We start from the raw sequence: 20073 nt of genomic DNA, 5'->3' as shown, positions 1-20073 counted from the left end.
GTAGAGAGGGAGGGGGAGGGGTGGGGGGGGAAGAGAAGAGAGGGAGGGGGTGGGGGGGGGAAGAGAAGAGAGGGAGGGGGAGGGGTGGGGGGGGGGGAAGAGAAGAGAGGGAGGGGGAGGGGTGGGGGGGAGAGAAGAGAAGAGAGGGGGGGGAGGGCGGGGGATGGAGGGCGGGCGGCGGGCCCCCACCCCGAGGGTCGCGCCCCCCACCCCGGAGGTGAAGACCGCCGATTGCGCGCGCAGCAGGAGCTGAGACGCGGCGTCTCTCTCGGCCGGCGGGCCCGGTTGCCAGGGCAACCGTGACGCTGACCAAGCCAGAGAGAGAGACGCCGCGTCTCAGCTGCTCCTGCTGCGCGCGCGGGCCCCCCCCCCCCCCCGAGGGTCGCGGCCGCCCCCCCTCCCCCCAAGGTGAAGACCGCCGATTGCGCCCGTTGCCAGGGTAACGCTGGACGCTCAGCAAGCCCCGGCAGAGAGAGACGTCTCCGCTCCTGCTGCGCGCGCACCCTAGCGGCGCTGGGCTGAGGCTCGGCCCTCCAGCCTTCGAGTGGGGCCGGGAGGTGCCTAGCTCGGGCGTGGGTGCGGAGGAGACGCCGAGGCTTCTAGGCCTACCTGGAAAAACGGGGAAAGGTAGGAAAATTAATGAGATTAGATAAGTTAATTACTTTCTAAATCATTTTTTTAAAAAACAATATGTGTTTTAAAAGCAACGTTTTTTTTTAAGACGCAGAAAGCGGGAAAAAGAAAGGAAAAGTTTGGAATCAAGATGGCGGCGACTCACCTCGGTTCAGAACGATAAAGCACGGCCACACGCGCACCGATTGGCCCGGCGGCACACGCCAGCAACCCGGCGTACGATTGGTCGAGCTCGAGGTCACTCTGTCGCTAATGAGCGGATAATGAGATGCTAATGAGCGGAATATTGAAGGTTTTTGGGATACCGCGGGTGCAATTTTAGCCCGGCCGAAACGTAAATACGCTTAAAACCGTCTCGGAAGCGTAAGCTTTCTTTGGAGGTAACGCGCGCGTAGGTACGCCCTGTAACTTTCGAGTGCATACCCGCAACGCACACGCGATGATAGACAGATAGACGGATAGACAGATAGACAGATAGAAAGACAGAATGACAGAAGTACCGATTTATATATATAGATACATGTATTATACGTTCCGCTGCTGAACCCTTCAAACACCTTCAAAGATTTTTTAAACATAAATCAGTCTTCCACTATCATAACAATGGAAAACCTTCTCTACATACTGGCTTTCCCCAACCATGCCCTATATAAAACTATACTAGTCGATCTCCCATGGAATTGCATACGAGTCTTGACCAAATGTATTCTTAAAGTTCAGGGGAGTTAGAAGGCAGTTGATAATTGGGCCAGTGTGTGGAGATGTAATTAATTCCCTGTTTTTTGCTCTGGCTGGTGCCACCATGCAAAGAAGATTGTCCAGCTCAGAACTAATTACACCGCTTATAACAACAGAAAATGCTGGAAAAACTCAGCAGGCCAGGCAACATCTGTGGAGAGAAATTAGAGTCAACGTTTTGGGTCAAACCCTTTGTCAAGACTGAAAAAGCACAGGAAATGAAATAGATTAAAAGGCCAGGCTGGGAGAGAACAAGAGAAGTGAAGAGACATGAAGAGGTATTCAAAACGAGACGAGATGGTGATAGGACTGGTGGAGACAAAAGACGGCTCTAGATTAGGTGTGAAATGCGCTGGCAGAATGGGAGACAGGATTTTGCTATTGTATAAGGACCCTGCTTTACTGGACTGAGCCCCCCATCCTGTCAAGTTGAGAGACATTTTTTGAGCAGCCAGCCCTCCCTCCTGCCTCCCTGCAGCTGACACTGAAACTGTAATCTGACTCGCTCCTCCCTTACTGAGGCCAAAATTGCAGCTTTCCCCCCCGGCAGTGGCAGCTGAAACAGAAATCACACACCAACCATATAACCTGCATTGCGGCAAATTTCACACACCCACAACATTTGTACTCTTACCTTCTGCCCCTACTGAGGCAAATCCCCCTTGCCCATTCTCTCCCAACCTTTCTTTCCCTCTCCCTGTCACCCTCCTGAATTGACTTAATACAGGGGTGTCAAACTCAATTTACATGGTGGGCCTAATTTGACATCCTGGCACTTGGCGTGGGCCACTTTCAGCAAAAGTTACGTGGACACACTGGTAATTTAGTGTGCATTTTGCACATTTTTTTGACGTAAAACTGGCGCAGTGTATACTAATTTCTGGGCACACGATCCTGCACCAGCAGCGTAGCTGACGGCAAATTAGTCATCACTGCTTTTAGGTGTCCATGGCGGCTGCCTGAAATCAGCGGTTAATTAATTTAAATATGCAAAGTAGGGTTCTGTGCCTGATTTAGGACTCTTCTGTGAAATGCATGAAAAACAAAGTGAGTCATGCGTCATGCAAGCTCTAACTAGTTTTTCCAGTTTTACAGCAGTCTAAGTTGCAGACCTTAAAGGGACCGTAGAATACTGCTGAAGAAATGGCAGGGAAAATGGCCTCTCCCAACTTCAAAGCACTACGGTGGGCTGCTGCTGGTTGATGTTTGGCCCTCCTACATTTGCTTCTGCCCAGCAATGGAGCAGGCCCAAATTTGACCCTCAGCACTTGGCAAGCTGCCTCTGGAGACAGTAGCTCACCTCTATTATTAAAATGAGGCCTGAGGTCCAATTTCAGATGAGCCTGAAGCAACGTTCCCTATAAGCTGTGTGGTCGCGCAGTTCTCTGCCGGTCGTACGCAGCCCAGGACCAGCTTTTTCAATGTTAAGCGCAAAACTGTGAATGGGCCGCACAGCCCCTTTAAAGAGGCCATGTCCCCCCCCCCCCGCCCCCAAAAAAAGGGTATATTGGCCTCAGACCCCAGCTACAAATTCTGCAAGATCCCAAGCGAGGAGCCAACAGTTTAGACGGGCATCAAGCCTGGGGTTGTTCGTGGAGTTTGTTGCCGAGAGGAACTGAGGGAGGGGGGCTGTAGCTTGCGGCTGTGCCATGCGCAGTTCCCTACCCCTCTTGGCCTGACGTGAACGGTGGCTGCTGGAGTTTGCGATATAAAATCGGTGTGCAATTCCTTGAGCGCAGTGAGAATACTCGGTCTCCGTCCATTTGTTCCCCATTCACACACCAGTGGAAACAGTCCCCAGGTTTCACTCGCCCCTTTACTGGCTGATCCTCTCGGTGTGCTCCCACTCACCAGGTTGCTGGTGGTGCTGCTGCTCCCAGCTCTGCAGGAAATGCTGGGCAATATGTCCACAGACCCCAACTACAATCCCCAGTTCTCTCTCTCTCTCTCTTTCCCCCCCCGCCCTAGCCCCAATCTCCCAACCCCCATTCCCTCGTCCGTGTCTCGCCCCCAACCCCGATTCCCCAGTATCTTTCTACCCACACGCCCCTCTGTCACAGTCCCCTGTCCCAATCTCCTGACACCCCCTCCACCCCGAGTCCCATCTTCCAAAACCACCCCTCCCAATCTTCTTTCTATCCCTCCGATCAATCTCCAGACCCCAACACCTTCCCGAGGCCCTGATAACCCAGACCAACCGAACCCTACACCTCCCCGCTCAGTCTCTCTCCACAAACTGCTCTCCTTTCCAGTCATTCCTCAGCGGGAGGGGGCACTGACATCACGAAGTGGGAGATGAGCGCTATTTGGGCCCAAAGTTTATAGGCGCACGTCTCCTGGGCTGTAAGAAGCAGTGCCCAGGAGACTTGGCATAGCACATTGCAGGCTGGATGTAACTGTTCTGTGGGCTGCATTTTGACACCTCTGACCTAATACAAAAAGTCTAACTTTAAATTAATTTGTATTGTGAAATAAGCCTAAATATAGTTTGAGTAATCAGGGGTAGAAAAAAATACACCGTGCTCTGGACAGGATGATTATCACACATTTGCTCCAGGTTTTTTCTTGTGGCTTGTGGTGGGTGAAGCAACAGAACTGGATTAAGTCTGTTAATTTATAAAAGAACCAATGACAAATGTGAAGTCTTATGACATTGAGTCATTGCAGAATGACCTTGTGCTTGGTGCTAATACCGACAATCCTTCCTTGGTCACAATGTTGCATCTACCAATAATCTGTTAATCCCTAATGTTGATGATTATAACTCTGTTACTGAGGTTTGAGATTTTGTGCCTTTTTCTTTTGCCGTTGTTCCCCTGCCACCGCAGTTCATTTCAGTAGTATACAAGTGTATCAATATCTCATAGTTAAGAATTATAAATGCATTAATTGCCACATGTCAGCATGCAAATTAAATGTTTCAGTGAACTGTAAAGATCAGATCAGGACGGAAACTTCAAATTTAACTTGACAACGATATTCCTGATCCTGAGTTTCAATGTTAGACACTTTGTGCATTTTTTAAATGTTATTTCTATCAATTAATTGAGTGGTAATTTGACAAATTCGTAAGAGATGTTTAATCCAAGCTCTGCATGAATCTATGTAGGCAGATTGTATGAAGTGGCTTTATTTTAAATATACAGCTGGCTCGCCAGCATAATTCTTTTACACATGCAATGTAAAAAACAAAATAGTTAGTGAGTGGTATGAAGTGGATGTAGCTGTGAATCTAAAAGGTATGTAAGACTACGCTATCTAAATTGGCATTTAACTTGCCCAAGAGATTAGTTTATTTATTAAACAAGTCATTAAACTGACACCAGCCAAGAAAGGTCAGGTTTTAGGTTTGATCAGATTAACAGTATAAATAGGGTTGTAATGTATATTAAAAAAGTATGACTTTAACATATTTATGGCCTAAAAAAAGTGTATACTACAAAATTTAGAAATGAAGTACTTTCCTATATTGAAATCAGTTTTACTGTCTGTCTATCCATAAATTAGCTTGTTCACATCATCTAGCATGTCAGAAATTTCCTGCAATCCTTAAAGGGATTGAAAATGTAATTGTGCCCCTCAACAATAAAAAGTTTTGTAAAAGGAAAGTTCTGACAAAAGGTCATCGACCTGAAATGTTAACTGTTTCTCTCCACAGATGCTGCCTGACCTGAGTATTTCCAGCATTTACTGTTTTTATTTCAGAATTCCAGCATCTGCAGTATTTTGCTTTTGTAAAGGAAAGGACTTGCATTTATATAGCACCTTTCATGACTTTGGATGCCATAATAGCACTTTACAGCCAATTAAATGCTTACTGGTTTATTTACTTGTAATGAAAGGAAGTGTGACAGCCAATTTGCGCACAGCAGTGATCGCAACCTGAGGACGGTACTTCTGGTTCTAATTTTTTTTAAACCATTTAAGCCAATTTAAAAAAATTAAAAAAAACTACCATCAAATTTTAATCACGAAACTACACCAAACTCTTACACTACTATTGCATATTTTGGAATATTCTCAAGACAAAACTGTTCCATAGAAAGAAGGAATATTACTTGCACAAAACCATTCTGAAAAAAGTTAATCAAATCTTCAGTGGTTCGACTTCCCATTTTAGACTATTGGGTTTATGGGATTTTCAGAATAAAGGAGCTAATTTAATAACATTTGTAATATGTCCATGATAAAATTTAATTCGATGTCCATTTTGAAATGAAAAAGAACTTTGCATGACCAATTTCAAAAGCATAAATTTATACTTTAATCAGCATAACTCTTCCCTTCTACATGTGTAAATTACAAGACACTTTAATCCTCTCTGATGTACTGAAGGGTCACATCAGTTAATTTTCAATCTATACTGTATATTGCAATTGGGTTCCTGTGGAGTTGCTTAAGTTAAGATGGATGATGAGCTGCTTTATAAGGATGAGCATTGTGCCATATTCTGCTCAGGGGGCCTATCCCTTTGAAGCTACAAGATCTATTTTCTGCTTGCTAAGATTACTTTGAGGCTAATTGGTCTTAGACATTCTGACTCGAGGCAATGAGGTATGTTCTGATGCTGAAGGAAGTCTTTCTTTAGATTGTAAATGATTGGCTTTAGTTACCTACTCTTTAAATGTAAGAGGCAATGCGGACATAGAAAAGTATGTTTGACAAAGTGCACACTACACACACGATGTACATACTTTATAGCATGTGCTGTCATATGCTTCGGTGTGACACTTTGGTTAATCATTGTCAAATTAATTTCTGCTACAAACTTCTTGCAGTCGATTGGACGATATGCAGGTTTATTCCACTTTTAAGCAAATTCCTTCCAGATGAGTTGCGTGACATGCAAATTTATACATTAGGTTTTACTCTGAGCAGAAGGCTAGCCAAGTGAACCAATCAGATTGTTCAGAAAACTTCCAAATTATTCTGTTTGCCATTTGTCCTCAGTAACCAAAATTTGTAATAAAAAAAAAAGCTAAGATTTTAAATTAACATGAAATAATTGCAAACTATTTCAGAATTGATTACTCATAAAGTTGTCTTCTGTGCGTAGCTTCATCAGTGTTTTTATTTGGCGGCCTCAGCCTCTCTCAAAAACCTAGGACTAATGTTTAGAATTTGCTTAAATGTTGCTTCAGAGAAAGCAAGACAGATGGCAGCCTGTCTCTTCTGTTGTTTATATTTAAACATAAGAACATAAGAAATATGAGCAGGAGTAGGCCATCGGCCCCTCGAGCCTGCTCTGCCATTCAATAAGATCATGGCTGATCTTCTACCTCATCTCCATTTTTCCTGCACTATCCACATATCCCTTGATTCCCTTAATATCCAAAAATCTATTGACCTCTGTCTTGAATATACTCAACGACTGAGCCTCCACAGTCCTCTGGGGTAGAGAATTCCAAAGATTCACCACCCTCTGAGTGAAGAAATTTCTCATCTCAGTCCTAAGTGGCCGACCCCTTATTCTGAGACTGTGACCCCTGGTTCTAGACGCCCCAGCCAGGGGAAACATCCACCCTGCATCTACCCTGTCAAGCCCTGTAAGAATTTTGTATGTTTCAATGAGATCACCTCCAATTCTTCTAAACTCCAGAGAATATAGGCCTAGTTTACTCGATCTCTCTTCATAGGACAAACCCCTCATCCCAGGAATCGGTTGCACTCCCTCTATTGCAAGTATATCCTTCCTGGGGTAAGGAGACCAAAACTGTACACAATACTCCAGATGTGATCTCACCAGGGCCCTATATAATTGCAGTAAGACATCTTTACTCTTCTACTCAAATCATTGATATAGATAGCGAATAGCTGAGGCCCAAGCACTGATCCTTGTGGTACCCCACTAGTTACAGCCTGCCAACCCGAAAATTAAGTGTTTATTCCTATTCTCTGTTTTCTGTCCGTTAACCAATCCTCAGTCCATGCTAGTATATTACCCCCAATCCCATGAGCCCTAATTTTGTTTAATAACCTCTTGTGCGGCACCTTATCGAATGCCTTCTGAAAATCCAAATATACCACATCCATTGGTTCCCCTTTATCCTGCTAGTTACAAAAAACTCTTAACAGATTTGTCAAACATGATTTCCCTTTCATAAATCCGTGTTGACTCTGCCCAATCCTATTATTATTTTCTAAGTGCTCTGTTACCACGCCCTTAAGAGATTCTAGCATTTTCCCTACTACTGATGTCAGGCTTAACTGGTTTGTAGTTCCCCATTTTCTCTCTTCCCTCCTTTCTTAAATAGTGGGGTTACATTTGCCACCTTCCAATTCTTTTTACATACCTATAGAAACTTTTACAGTCTGTTTTTATGTCTCTTGCTAGTTTAATCTCGTATTCCCTTTATCAATTTCTTGGTCCTCCTTTGCTGAATTCTAAAATCCTCCCAATCCTCAGGCTTACTGCTCTTTTATGCAACATTATAAACCTCTTCCTTTGATCTAAAACTATCTTTAACTTGTTAGCCACTTTTCCTGTGGGGTTTTTGTGCCTTAAAGGGATGTATATTTGTTGTAAATTATGTATTCTTTAAATGCTAGCCATTGCTTGTCTACCGTCATACCTTTTAATGTAGTTTCCCAATCTACCGTAGCCAACTCGCCCCTCCTACCTACGTAGTTTGCTTTGTTTAGATTTAGATTTAAGATCCTAGTTTTGGATTTAACGAAATCACTTTCAAACTCCATATAAAATTGTATCATTATGGTCACTCTTCCCCGAAGGCCCCTTTACTACAAGGTTATTAATTAACCCTTTCTCATTGCACAGTATTAGATCTAAAAAAGCCTGTTCCCTAGTTGGTTCCTCAACATGCTGATCTAGAAAACTATCTTGTATACATTCCATGAATTCGTCCTCACTATTACTGCAAATTTGGTTTGCCCAGTCTATATGTAGATTAAAGTCCCCCATGATTACTGTATTACCCTTGTTGCATGTGCCTCTAATTTCCTGATTTATACTCCGCCCTACATTACAACTAATGTTTGGGGGCCTATAAACAACTCCCACCAATGTTTTCTGCCCCATGCTGTTTCTTGGCTCCTAAAATCAAGTAGAATCAGTTTGGGTAGAGCTAAGATCCTTTCTCAGTTCAGTTCAGTTCAGTTCAAATGCTTTATTGGCATGAAAGTTTACAGAGAACCATATTGCCAAAGCTTACATAGCAAAAAGGTACAGTTTTACAACATTCTGTAGGTGTCAATCGATTTGACATTTGTTGGGTATATACAATATTACTTTTAAACAATATTAATTTTAAACAGTCTTTCTACTTCATTTGGTACGTTCAATATTAATTTTAAACAGTCTTACTTTTAAACAGTCCTCAGGTTGTGACATGTTGTTACATATTTAGCCCCAAGGTATAGTCTGTCTCCTTCTCCTAGGACTAATCTCAATTTTGACAGATCATCCAATTCCTTGAAATCTGGGGTTGTTTGGCTTAGCTTGTTGAATAATATGTTTCTTGATGTGTTGAATTTTTCGCATTTTAGGAGGAAATGCATTTCTGTTTCAACCTCGCCAGCCAGACATTGATCGCATATTCTATTCTCTCTAGGCTGCCAGGATTTCTTGTATCTGCCTTTTTCAATTTCCAGTTGGTGGTCGCTTAGTCTGTACCTGGTGAGGGTCTGTCTCTGTTTTGTGTCTCTGATGGTCGTGAGGTAGTCTGCCAGTTTATATTCTCTTTTTAGGGCCCGGTAACATTCTAATCTGCTTTGGCTTTCGGTTATTTTGTTCCAATGTTCCAGGTAGGTTTCTTTGCATTTTTTAATGATTTGGTTCACTCGGATTGGTGTTTGGACGGCTGTGTTGGTCTGGGGCTGGTCAGGGTCCGGCTGAGTACTTAGTTTCAGTAGCAGCTGACTCAGGGGACTCTTTTCTGGGTTTAGCTCTTGGGTCTGAAAGGCTTTGAAATGAAGGGTGTCTGGGGAGCTAGATTTGAGGTGATTTAGGAAGTTTAGTGCTCGTTTTTGGATGTTTATTATCAGTGGGTATCTGCCTAGTTCGGCTCTGCATGCATTATCTCTCTGCTGTCATTATCCCATCTTTTATTATCAGGGCTACCCCTTCTCTTTTTTCATTTTGCCTATCTCTTCTAAAAGTTAAGTATCCTGGAATATTTAGTTCCCAACCTTGGTCACTTTGCAACCACGTCTCCGTAATGGCTATTAGATCAAACCTGTTAATTTCTATCTGAGCTATTAATTTATCTGTTTTGTTGCGTATGCTTCGCGCATTCAGATATAGTGCCTTTAGCTTTGACTTTTTTCTATTTTTCCCTGATGTCGCCTTTGTTACTCTCTCTGTCCTTTCCTGACCCATTCTGCTTATTTTTTACCCAAGACTCTGCTCTGCTCTAGAGCTTTGACATTTCTCTTGCTGCTTTTAAATTTACTCTTTCCCGAATCCTCCCACCCCTTCTTCATTAGTTTGAAGCCCTGTCTACTGCCCTAGTTATTTGATTCACCATGACACTGGTTCCAGCCCGGTTTAAGTGGAGCCTGTCCCAACAGAACAGCTCCCTCTTTCCCAGTACTGGTGCCAGTGCCCCATGAAGCAAAACCCCTGCCTCCCACACCACTCTGAGCCACGCATTTAACCTTCAAATCTGCTTATCCCTATGCCAATTGCTAAACACACAATATAATTTATTTCAGTGGAAAGCCCCATTTTTGACTTCAGTGTAGTTAACAAATTTTCCAACTTCAGTTGAACATACAGTTGCAATCAATATTAGTTTTTTCATATCTTTGTTTTTAGAATTTTTCTGACTAATAGCAAGTCTTTGTGTGTGTGAGAGACACAGATATTGCAACCCACTTTTGTGTGTCTGTTCAGCTCCCCCATAGCCCATTCTTGCATGTAATACCACTTGATTTGTTCCCGGCAGGGTAAACATCCCCATACCAACCCATCCTTGGCTTATTCTGGCTGTCGGGTGGCTCCTTCCTCCCAGGAGATCCCAGGCTAAAGCCAGTCATAAGTGCTTTAAATATGGTATTTGCTGACATGAAGTCACTGAGAACTAGGAGCAGGAGTAGGCCATAGGGCCCATCGAGCCTGCTCTGCCACATTCAGTCAGATCATGGCTGAACTTCTACCTCAACTCCACATTTCTACCCTATCCCCATATCCCTCGACTCCCTTAGTGCCCAAAAATCTATCGATCTCAGTCTTGAATGTACTCAGCAACTGAGCATCCATAGCCCTCTGGGTTAGAGAATTCCAAAGATTCACAACCCTCAGTGAAGACATTTCTCCTCATCTTGATGGCTGACCCCTTATTGTGAGATTACAACCCCTAGTTCTAGACTTCTGAGCCAGGGGAAACAGCCTCTTGGCATCTACCCTGTCAAGCCCTCTAAGAATTTTATACGTTTCAATTAGATCACCTCTCAATCTTCTAAATTCCAGAGCCTATAGGCCCATTCTACTCCAGTACAATAATAGCGTTACAATTTTTGTGCTCGCCAGATACATTTCTCATCAGCTCCTATAGGCAAGCACTCTCACTCCTTATGAACTGAAGTGGCTAATTTTGCCATGTAATCTGAGATCATGCCCTGGGAAAACATTAAGACCCAGTTCTGTTGTCTATTTATATGCAAGATTTCTATTACGCAGTTCAGAGGACAAGTAACATCAGTCATGGCAGGCACTTTGGTACTTGTTAAAATTGTCAAACTGGTTACTTCACCAATATTGATTTGCAGGACTGTAGCAGCAATTACAGCTGGTTGTTGAAGACCACTCAAATGATGGTAGCTTTGAATCATTCACAAAAGGGTGGAACAGATTGGTTTGAGTTGCAGTGGATGGAACCATTTTGTAGGTGGAACATTTCTTGCACAACCTATTTTTAAGCTAAGTAACAGAAAACCTGAAAACTACAGACAAAGCACTCATTTCTAATGTTTCTGCTATTTACACTTTTTAATTCAAATTAATGAATAAAGACTGCCTATTTCAGCTGCAGTGTTACTTAGGGTAGTCTGATAAAATGTTCCATGGTGTGTTCATAGTAAGGACAATAATATAGGTATCTGCATGCTTAAAGCTAGAAGATGGCATTGCCTTGTGTTAATGATTGGTGGGTTCAGTTACAGATTGCAGATGAGAGCTGCCTTGTATCAATTTGGAGATGACCTGGAACTGTTATGAGCCTGGAACACTGCATTTGAAAATTGCTTTGCATCTTTTGAGAGGCAAGTGAAAAGGTAGAAAGTGATTAGCTTCATATCATTGTTCAAAAAGTTTAGCCTTTCCATATATTTGCACATAACCTGGAGCTGTTAATTTGATTTGAGTCTGTAATTTGTAGTCTGCTGCAGCTCCAGGCTATCTGGACTAGAGTTGGGAGTCAGTTGTGGGAAGAGTGACAATCAAGTGTGGTAGAATAAATTTGACTAGGTTAACCAGGATTAAGCATCACTGAGCAGCGTTGCATGGAAATGTTACAGGAATTGTGTGCTGTATGCAGGACTTGTGTAACGCACCATCACTATTCCTGTAACATTTTTGTGCGACACTTCTTGGTTTGTGTATATGTGTAGAATCTCAAATTTCAGCACAGAAGGATTCTGCTTATGGTGCTGGTGGTAGCTATTTAACTGGCTCTATCTAAAACTTAGACTTCCAAAAAAATATTTGATAAAGTTCTACGTGAACGTATATGAAGTCAAGCTCAAAGCTGTTGGGATTCAGGGCCTCTGAGTCAGAAGGTTGTGGGTTCAAGTACCATTCCAGAGACTTGAGCACAAAAATCTAGGCTGGCACTCCAGTGCAGTACTGAGGGAGTGCTGCACTGTTGGAGGTGCTGTCTTTCGGGCAAGACATTAAACCGAGGCCCCGCCTGTTCTCGGGTGGATGTAAAAGATCCCATGGCACTATTTTGAAGAGGAGCAAGGGAGCTAGCCCCGGTGTCCTGGCCAATATTTATCCCACATAGCAAGAACAGATTATCTGGTCATTCCCTCTTGTTCTTTCCTCCCCTCCCCCCTTTCCCTGCCCCTACACTTGCTTAAAAACCTGTTCCATCTCCAACTTTTTCCAGCTCTGACGAAAGGTCGTCGACCTGAAACGTTAACTCTGTTTCTCTCTCCACAGGTGCTGCCTGACCTGAGTATTTCCAGCATTTTCTGTTTTTATTTCAGATTTCCAGCATCTGCAGATTTTGCTTTGGTTATCTGGTCATTATCACATTGCTGTTTGTGCGAGTTTCTTGTACACAATTGGCTGCTGCACTTCCTACATTACAGTAGTGACTACACTCCCAAAGTACTTCATTGGCTGTAAAGCGCTTTGGGATGTCCTGAAGCTGTGAAAGGTGCTATATACATGCAAGTCTTTCTTTAAATCTTGGGAATGGATAAGAAGCTGTCTGACAAGGGAAGAAAACAATGGGTGCTTGTTAGAGGAATTTTGCAGGCATTGTGGGGGTGGTACTAAGCTGGGTGCCCCAGGGTTCCTTTTTTGATCAGTACTATTTCTAATTTACATCATTGTCTTAGATTCAGAAACTCAATGCAAAGTGGTTAAAATTAGGTGGAGCAGTGGAATTGGAGGAAGCACTACAAAGAGTTGGAAGAAATATGTAAGTGGACAGAACGATAGCAGGTGAAATTTAATGCAGGCAAATGTCTCCTCCTTTCAATTCAATTTTATTTGTCATATATGCAACAGACATATGTACTGCACAATGAAATGTTGATTTTTATGAGTCCTCCCAACATTGGGATAAATATGGTATTGCAATGATAAAAATACTAATAGAAATACAGTAATAATAAATAAGACCACAGTAATAAATAATAAATTATTCGTTCATGAGTCTTATGGCCTGGGGGTAGAAGCTGTTTCGAAACCTGCTGGTACGAGACCGTATACTTAGGTATCTCTTACCGGATGGGAGCAGGGCGAAGAGGTTGTGGCTGGGGTGGCTCGTGTATTTGATGATTCTCAGGGCCTTCCCCCAGCACCTCTCGGGGTAGATATCCTGCACAGCAGGTAGATTAATTCCTATAGTATGTTGTGTAGTCCCTTGGAACCGAGGATGACTTGCTTCCACATTAAAAATGAGTTCGTAGGTGACTGAGTCCAATGCGGGACCTACAGTCTCTGTCACAGGTGGGGCAGACGGTGGTTGAAGGGGCGGGTGGGTGGGGTGCTTGGGTTGACCTGCGCTTGGCTTCCGCTTGCTCCCGGCAAAGAGACTCGAGGTGTTCGGCGCCTTCCCGGATGCTTCTCCACGTGGAGGCAAATGTAAGGTACTAAAGATGGGAAGGAAAATGAATAACACACTCCATAAATGGGGTTGAAATAACAGAATGAAGTTAGAAAAGACTCAAGAGATGTAGTAGGCCCAGTGCTTGAAATGTCCAGTGATGCGGAGCAGCAAGCAGCAATCACCAAAGCCAATAGAATGTTCAACACTTTAGCCAGAATAGTTGAATTCAGGCCAAAGGAAGTAGTGATCAAGCTGTATAGTGCTCTAGTCAGGCCACTTGAGTACTGTGTCCAATTCTAGGCACTGAGACGGACGTTTAAGCATTGGAGGCGGTGTAGAGAATGATCCCCAGTGTTGGAGGTCTGAATTATGAAGAGAGAGTGGGGCTTTTCTGCCTTGGAACGAGACATTCAAGAGGTGATCATCTATAACTGTATAAGATGGTTAACAGTATGGAAAAAATAAATGTCAAATTACTTCAAGGTAAACTGTTGGGACAAAGACAAAAGTTCAAAGCAAATTTAGGACTGATATCAGGAAGTTCTTTATACAAAATGTGATCAAAATTAGATTGGACTTCAAGAAAGAATAGTGAAGGTGAAAACCTTGGAATTGTTTAAGAAACAATTCCATGCTGCAGCTGGGGTGAGTGGGAACTGCAGGATATTTCTGGATGGATGAGCCAAGTAGTCCTTTTTAATTTTGTATACACTTGGAATACCTGCCTTCTTTGCAGATGCTGATTGAACTGCGTTTCCACTATTTTCTGCTTTTATTCCCTATTACCGTGCCCTAAGACAGATCAATAGATTTTTGGATATTAAGGGAATCAAGGGGGATATGGGGATAGTGTGATTCATTTCATTTTCTACTGATAGACCAGAATGTATACTGTTTTTTCTGTTACACCAAACCAGTAGAAACAATGTTTCACTGTTAACAACTCTCCTCCTCATACTTTTGAAACCTCGATTAGATCTGTTAACCTTCTCTGTTCCAATGAAAAACGCACCAATTTTTCAAAGTCTTTATAAATATAACTTCTAATCACTAGTATTCTAGTGAATCTTTCTTTGCTGTACCTTTTATGCTTTTATATTATTCCTATATTGGGATTCCTAGAACTGCAAGCAATACCCCAGCTATGGCCGAACCAATTTTTTGCACAAATTGGACATTTTGTGTGTATGTATAGCAGAGTTGCTACTTCCCTTTAGTAGAAAATACTAAATCCATTTCATGCTCTGTGGGAGAGCTGTAAATAAATGCCTAATTACACAGTTAAATATACGAGAGGGCGGCTCATTCTCTTGCATGTTTACGCAGTAAAACAATTTGCCCTGCCCTGATGATTCTTCAATTTGAAGAAAATCAGGACATACCAGTTTCTGATCTCGCTCTGATAAATGCACAATGTTTTTATTCCAAGTTGTCTGCCTTTTTAAAATTGTATCCTGCTTCTGATCTTTTGTATGAATCTCAAACTCCCGTGTGTTAAGATTAGGCAGTGTTGTGAGCAGGCCTGTAAAGCATATTGATACCAGTACCCTATAGGGAAATATTACACTTGTGCCAAAATGTTTTAATTATGTGTTCTTAATTAATCACATTTCTCCCATCACTACCAGAAATGGTGTAATATAGCTCAAAATGCTGTCTTCAGACATAACCCAAGTTTGAAAGGACAAAATCCATAATTGTGTTGCTGGGTCTTTTTCAGAGTTCAAGTGGCTATAACATGAAAAGTTGACATCCCTTTGATTACTCTTCACTGATTTCCTAGTGTTACACTGTTAAATATACACTTCTCATATATCTGCTTTGAGTGCATCCATCTATGTATTGTATTGTTTCAGCCCCTATATATTACCTTTTTATATTACAGCACTATTGCCAACCTCAACCCAGATTTTGTAACACTATAATATGAATGAAATGGTGCTCGTGTCACTGGAGGAGCCAAGAATGATTACAGAATGTGGTATGCTAAGACTTTTCGGGAGGCAGCAGTGCCATTGATCTTTTTTGTCTTCAGGCAGCCAGAGCTCTCAAGCCAGCAGTGCTTTTCACAGTTTTAAGTAATTTGGGAGAAAGTAAACACATTTTTAAACAATATATTAGTTAGTGTGCATATAATTGAAGTATTGTTGGTGTGAGAATGGAGGGGGAAGGAAACGGATCTTCTCATACAAGGCAGCAACTGAGAAATGATTGTTCCGTTGTATGTCATGTTCTTGAGCTGTGTTTACAGCCAATCTGCTGCATTTATGTAACTGTAAAGTCAAGTAAATCATGTCAGCCATGGCTCAATGGTAACATTCTCTCCTCAGAGTCAGAAGGTTGTGGGTTCAAGTCCCACGTAAGAGACTTGAGCACAAAATCTAGGCTGACACTCCAGTGCAGTACTGAGTGAGTGCTACACTGTTGGAGGTGGCGCCTTTCAGATGAGATTTTAAACCGAGGCCCCGTCTGCCTTCTCAGGTGGACGTAAAAAATCCCATGGCACTATTTCGAAGAACAGGGGAGTTCTCCCTGGTGTCCTGGCCAATATTTATCACTCAACTAACATCACTAAAATAGATTTTCTGGTCATTATCACATTTCTGTTGGTAGGACTTTGCTGTGTGCAATTTGGCTGCCATGTTTCCTACATTACAACAGTGACTACACTTCAAAAAGTACTTAATTGGCTGTAAAGCGCTTTGGGACATCCTGAAGTTGTGAAAAACACTACATAAATGCAAGTTTTTTTTTTCTTTTGCTCTTTCTCCTTTTTTCTTGTCTAAATAGTGCTGAAATATATGGCCAGTCTTAATTTATAATAACTTCTTGACCACATTTTACTAAGCTGTGAAGGTATTATGAGTAGCTAATGCAAATTTACCATGTTTGAGAATATAATAGTCCAGATTTTTCTATCAAAATGGTGAGGCTAATGGCGCTCGCCATTATTTATGTGCATATTGTACAGCAACTTCAGGTGAGGGGCAGATGCGTGGTTAAACTTGAAAACCCAAAAGTTCCTATTCTGCCGTTGGCTTTGTCAAAATGGCATCTTGCTGTTGCCTCGCCACGAAAGGCATGAAGTTGCTGTAGATACGAACTAAACTCGCGACAGAAAGTTAAGTCTTGTCCGTTCCAGTCTAAGTACCCATTTAATAATGTGATAAGTATTAATTACTGGCAGTCAACCTCTCTGGCATTGAAAATTAACTATTGCAAGTGTGCAGTCTCATTCCTTCAGGTTTTAATTGTTGTTGGAGATTTAAAAAAATGTCAAATATAAAATTTAAAAAATTTTCTTTTCCTTTGTCTCTTTTTCTCTCTTAATCCAGCCTTTCTTTCCCTTTTTATCTCTTTCTGTACCCGATTTGACATTGAATTCACCCACTCCAATTTACACTTCCTTCTCCGTCCTTGTGCTGTTAATTTCACAATCCTGCAATCTGATTGGTTAAGGAGATACATAGTCGCTCAGGTCCCAGATGCCCTGTTTCCCTTGCTGCACAGTTTTCAGCAAATTGCCAGTTGCAAAGAATTTTGAAACCTAAACGTGCAAGGGCAAGTCTAGCTAACGGCAGATGCCGTTGGATGTTCTGCTCCAGCAAAATTTGGCCCATTTTGTCAACTGATGATTTTTGTGCTGCTCTGATGCATTAACTTCAAATTTGGACCACTGTGATGCCCAGATCCACTTGAAACCGCATTCATTTCGATCTAGACGAAGCAACCTGTTGGAGCTATATATTTCAGAACTGTATTGATGCCAATCCAGTGCCACTTTGATTCCATCTATCTATATATATACTTTTTCGTCACACAAAAATTGTTATGACAATATACAAAAAAGGCTCAAAAATCCTACCTGTCATTAGCGTTGACTGACGTGCTGCTTGACCAATCAGTGCGTCACGGGCGGGTCCTAATCCTCCAGTCTCCCTAAACTTCGCCGCCATTTTTTCCATCCCCACAGGGACAGCAACACCAAAACAAACCTCCACATTCCGGCTCCCGATCCCGCCCCGCTGGAGCGGCAGGTAAGTTGGGCTCACTCTGGCCGTGCCTCGCAACCGCTCGGCCCAACACGCACAGCGGTCGGGGGAGCGAAGGTGCCGGCCGTCATCCGCGGGGGAGCTCAGCTCGGGTCCGTCTCGGCCCGACAGCCCGGCCGCGCCTCAACCGCTAGGCCCCGCATGGCCGCTATCACAACGGCACCGGGCCTCAGGTGCTAGGCAGGGAGAGGGGAGGGAGGGAGAGTACAGCACAGGGAGACGAGGAGAGGGACAGAGAGGGGGGACACACGGGCACGGAGACCGCGCGGCCCAAAATTGCCCTGGCAGCGCCGGGCTCCCCTGCTAGTATATAATATAAAAGCAAAATACTGAGGATGCTGGAAATACTCAGCAGGTCAGGCAGCATCTGTGGAGAGAGAAGCAAAAGTTAACGTTTCAGGTCGATGACCTTTCATCAGAACATTGTTTCCATATATGTTGCATTCAAAACACATTTTAAGTGTACTGTAGCTTTTTCAACAAATAGAGAATTGCTGCAATGATCACTGCAAAGCAAGTGGCTAAAGTGTATTCAGTGTAAAGAATGCAAGCTAATTGATTTTGCTGAACCTAATCTTGTTTAAACATTTAACGTGCATCATTTTTATTTGTCAGATGACCTCTTGTTGCCAAAAATCATTTGCAGAGATGGTACTGAGTAGGGCCTTGTTACAGGAAGGATTCTTTGTTTTGTTACTGAAAATTAACTTCCACTTAAATCAGGAAATATTTTACCTTCCTGCTTTTATCCTAAAATCTCTCTACACCTTTGAAAGTGCTGTGTTTTGGGGGTTTTAAATCCAGATAAATCAGTAAAATAACAGATAGTCTGTCAAAGTTTTGTATTTCTGTAAGCAGGGTTCAAACGAAGTACAAGGCTTCCAATGTTTCAGATGCTTTTAATAGAATTATTAAGGTGAGTTATGTTAATACCTTAAATGAAAACTATATCTTCTATGTGTATGCATAAAATTCTTGTGTATAAGGTGCATCGATAAGGTGTCATGTTTTACACACAAGCGTGATTAGTAAAAAAAAAATCCTATTGATAACACTAAACAATCAGAATCCACTTTCTATTAAGTGAATGATGGTACATAAGAAATAGGAGCGGGGGTAGGCCATTTGGCCCCTCGAGCCTGCCCTGCCATTCAATAAGATCATGGCTGATCTGATCTTGGCCTCAACGCCACTTTCCCGCCCACTCCCCATAACCCTTGACTCCCCTGTAGCTCAAATATATGTCTATCTCCGCCTTAAATATATTCAATGACTCCGCCTCCACAGCTCTCTGGGGTAGAGAATTCGAAAGATTCACGACCCTCAGAGAAGAAATTCCATCTCATCTCCGTTTTAAATGGGTGACCCCTTATCCTGAAACTGTGCCCCCTAGTTCTAGATTCCCCCACGAGGGGAAACATCCTCTCTCTATCTACCCTGTCAAGCCCACCTCAGAATTTTATGTTTCAATAAGATCACCTCTCATTCTTCTAAACTCCAATGAGTATAGGCCCAACCTGCTCAACCTTTCTTCATAAGACAACCTCTTCATCTCAGGAATCAACCTCGTGAGCCTTCTCTGAACTGCCTCCAATGCAAGTATATCCTTTCTTAAATAAGGAGACCAAAACTACACTCAGTACTCCAGGTGTGGTCTCACCAGCGCCCTTTACAGTTGTAGCAAGACTTCCCTACTTTTATACTCACCCCCCTTGCAATAAAGGCCAACATTCCTTTTGCCTTCCTAATTACTTGCTTTACCTGGTGATTGGTTACTGTATTGCATATGATCGCCACTAGTGAACAGTTACGAATCATAAATCAGTAAGCACCAGATAAACAACCAGTCAAAGTATTGAAAAGATTTTTATGGACGTGCTTGGAGTAGCCATCTTAACTTTTCTAACATAGGAACAAGAGTAGGCAATTTAGCTCCTCGAGCCTGCTCCGATATTTAATTAGATCATGGCTGATCTGATCTACACTCCATCTACCCGCCTTAGTTCCTTAACCCTTAATATCCTTGCCTAACAAAAATATCAATCTCCGTTTTGAAATTTTCAGTTGACCCCCAGCCTCAACAGCTTTTGAAGAGAGTTCCAGATTTCCACTACCCTTTTGTGTGAAGTGCTTTCTGACATCACTCCTGAATGGCCTAGCTCTCATTTTAAGGTTATACCCTTTCTGGACTCCCCCACCAGAGGAAATAGTTTATCTCTATCTACCCTATAACTCCTTTTAATCATAAACACTTCAATTAGATCACCCCTTAATCTATTATACTCGAGAATATAACAACTTGCATTTATATAGCGCCTTTAACGCAGTAAAACGTCCCAAGGCACTTCACAGAAGCGTTATCAAACAAAATTTGACAGTCACAAAAGAGGATAGTAGGGCAGAAGAGG

The 20073-nt window shown here is 42.6% G+C and overlaps 1 protein-coding gene across 4 annotated transcripts in view; it reads left to right on the top strand.

Annotated features, from left to right (window-relative positions):
* Positions 1–20073, top strand: part of plekhf2 (pleckstrin homology and FYVE domain containing 2) — a 65928-nt gene that overhangs the window by 20342 nt on the left and 25513 nt on the right. Inside the window, exon 2 of one of the 4 annotated variants that reach the window (XM_085992617.1) lies at positions 12898–12980. The exons of the other annotated variants lie outside the window; for them this stretch is intronic. The gene's annotated coding sequence lies outside the window, so the exon portion shown is untranslated. The remainder of the gene's footprint in view (positions 1–12897; positions 12981–20073) is intronic. 4 annotated transcript variants of the gene reach the window in all.

Source organism: Somniosus microcephalus, chromosome 7 (genome assembly GCF_052327205.1).
Source record: "Somniosus microcephalus isolate GS21.2 chromosome 7, FLI_Smic_1.0, whole genome shotgun sequence".
NCBI classification, from domain to species: domain Eukaryota; kingdom Metazoa; phylum Chordata; class Chondrichthyes; order Squaliformes; family Somniosidae; genus Somniosus; species Somniosus microcephalus.
This window is presented reverse-complemented; position numbering and strand designations above follow the sequence as displayed.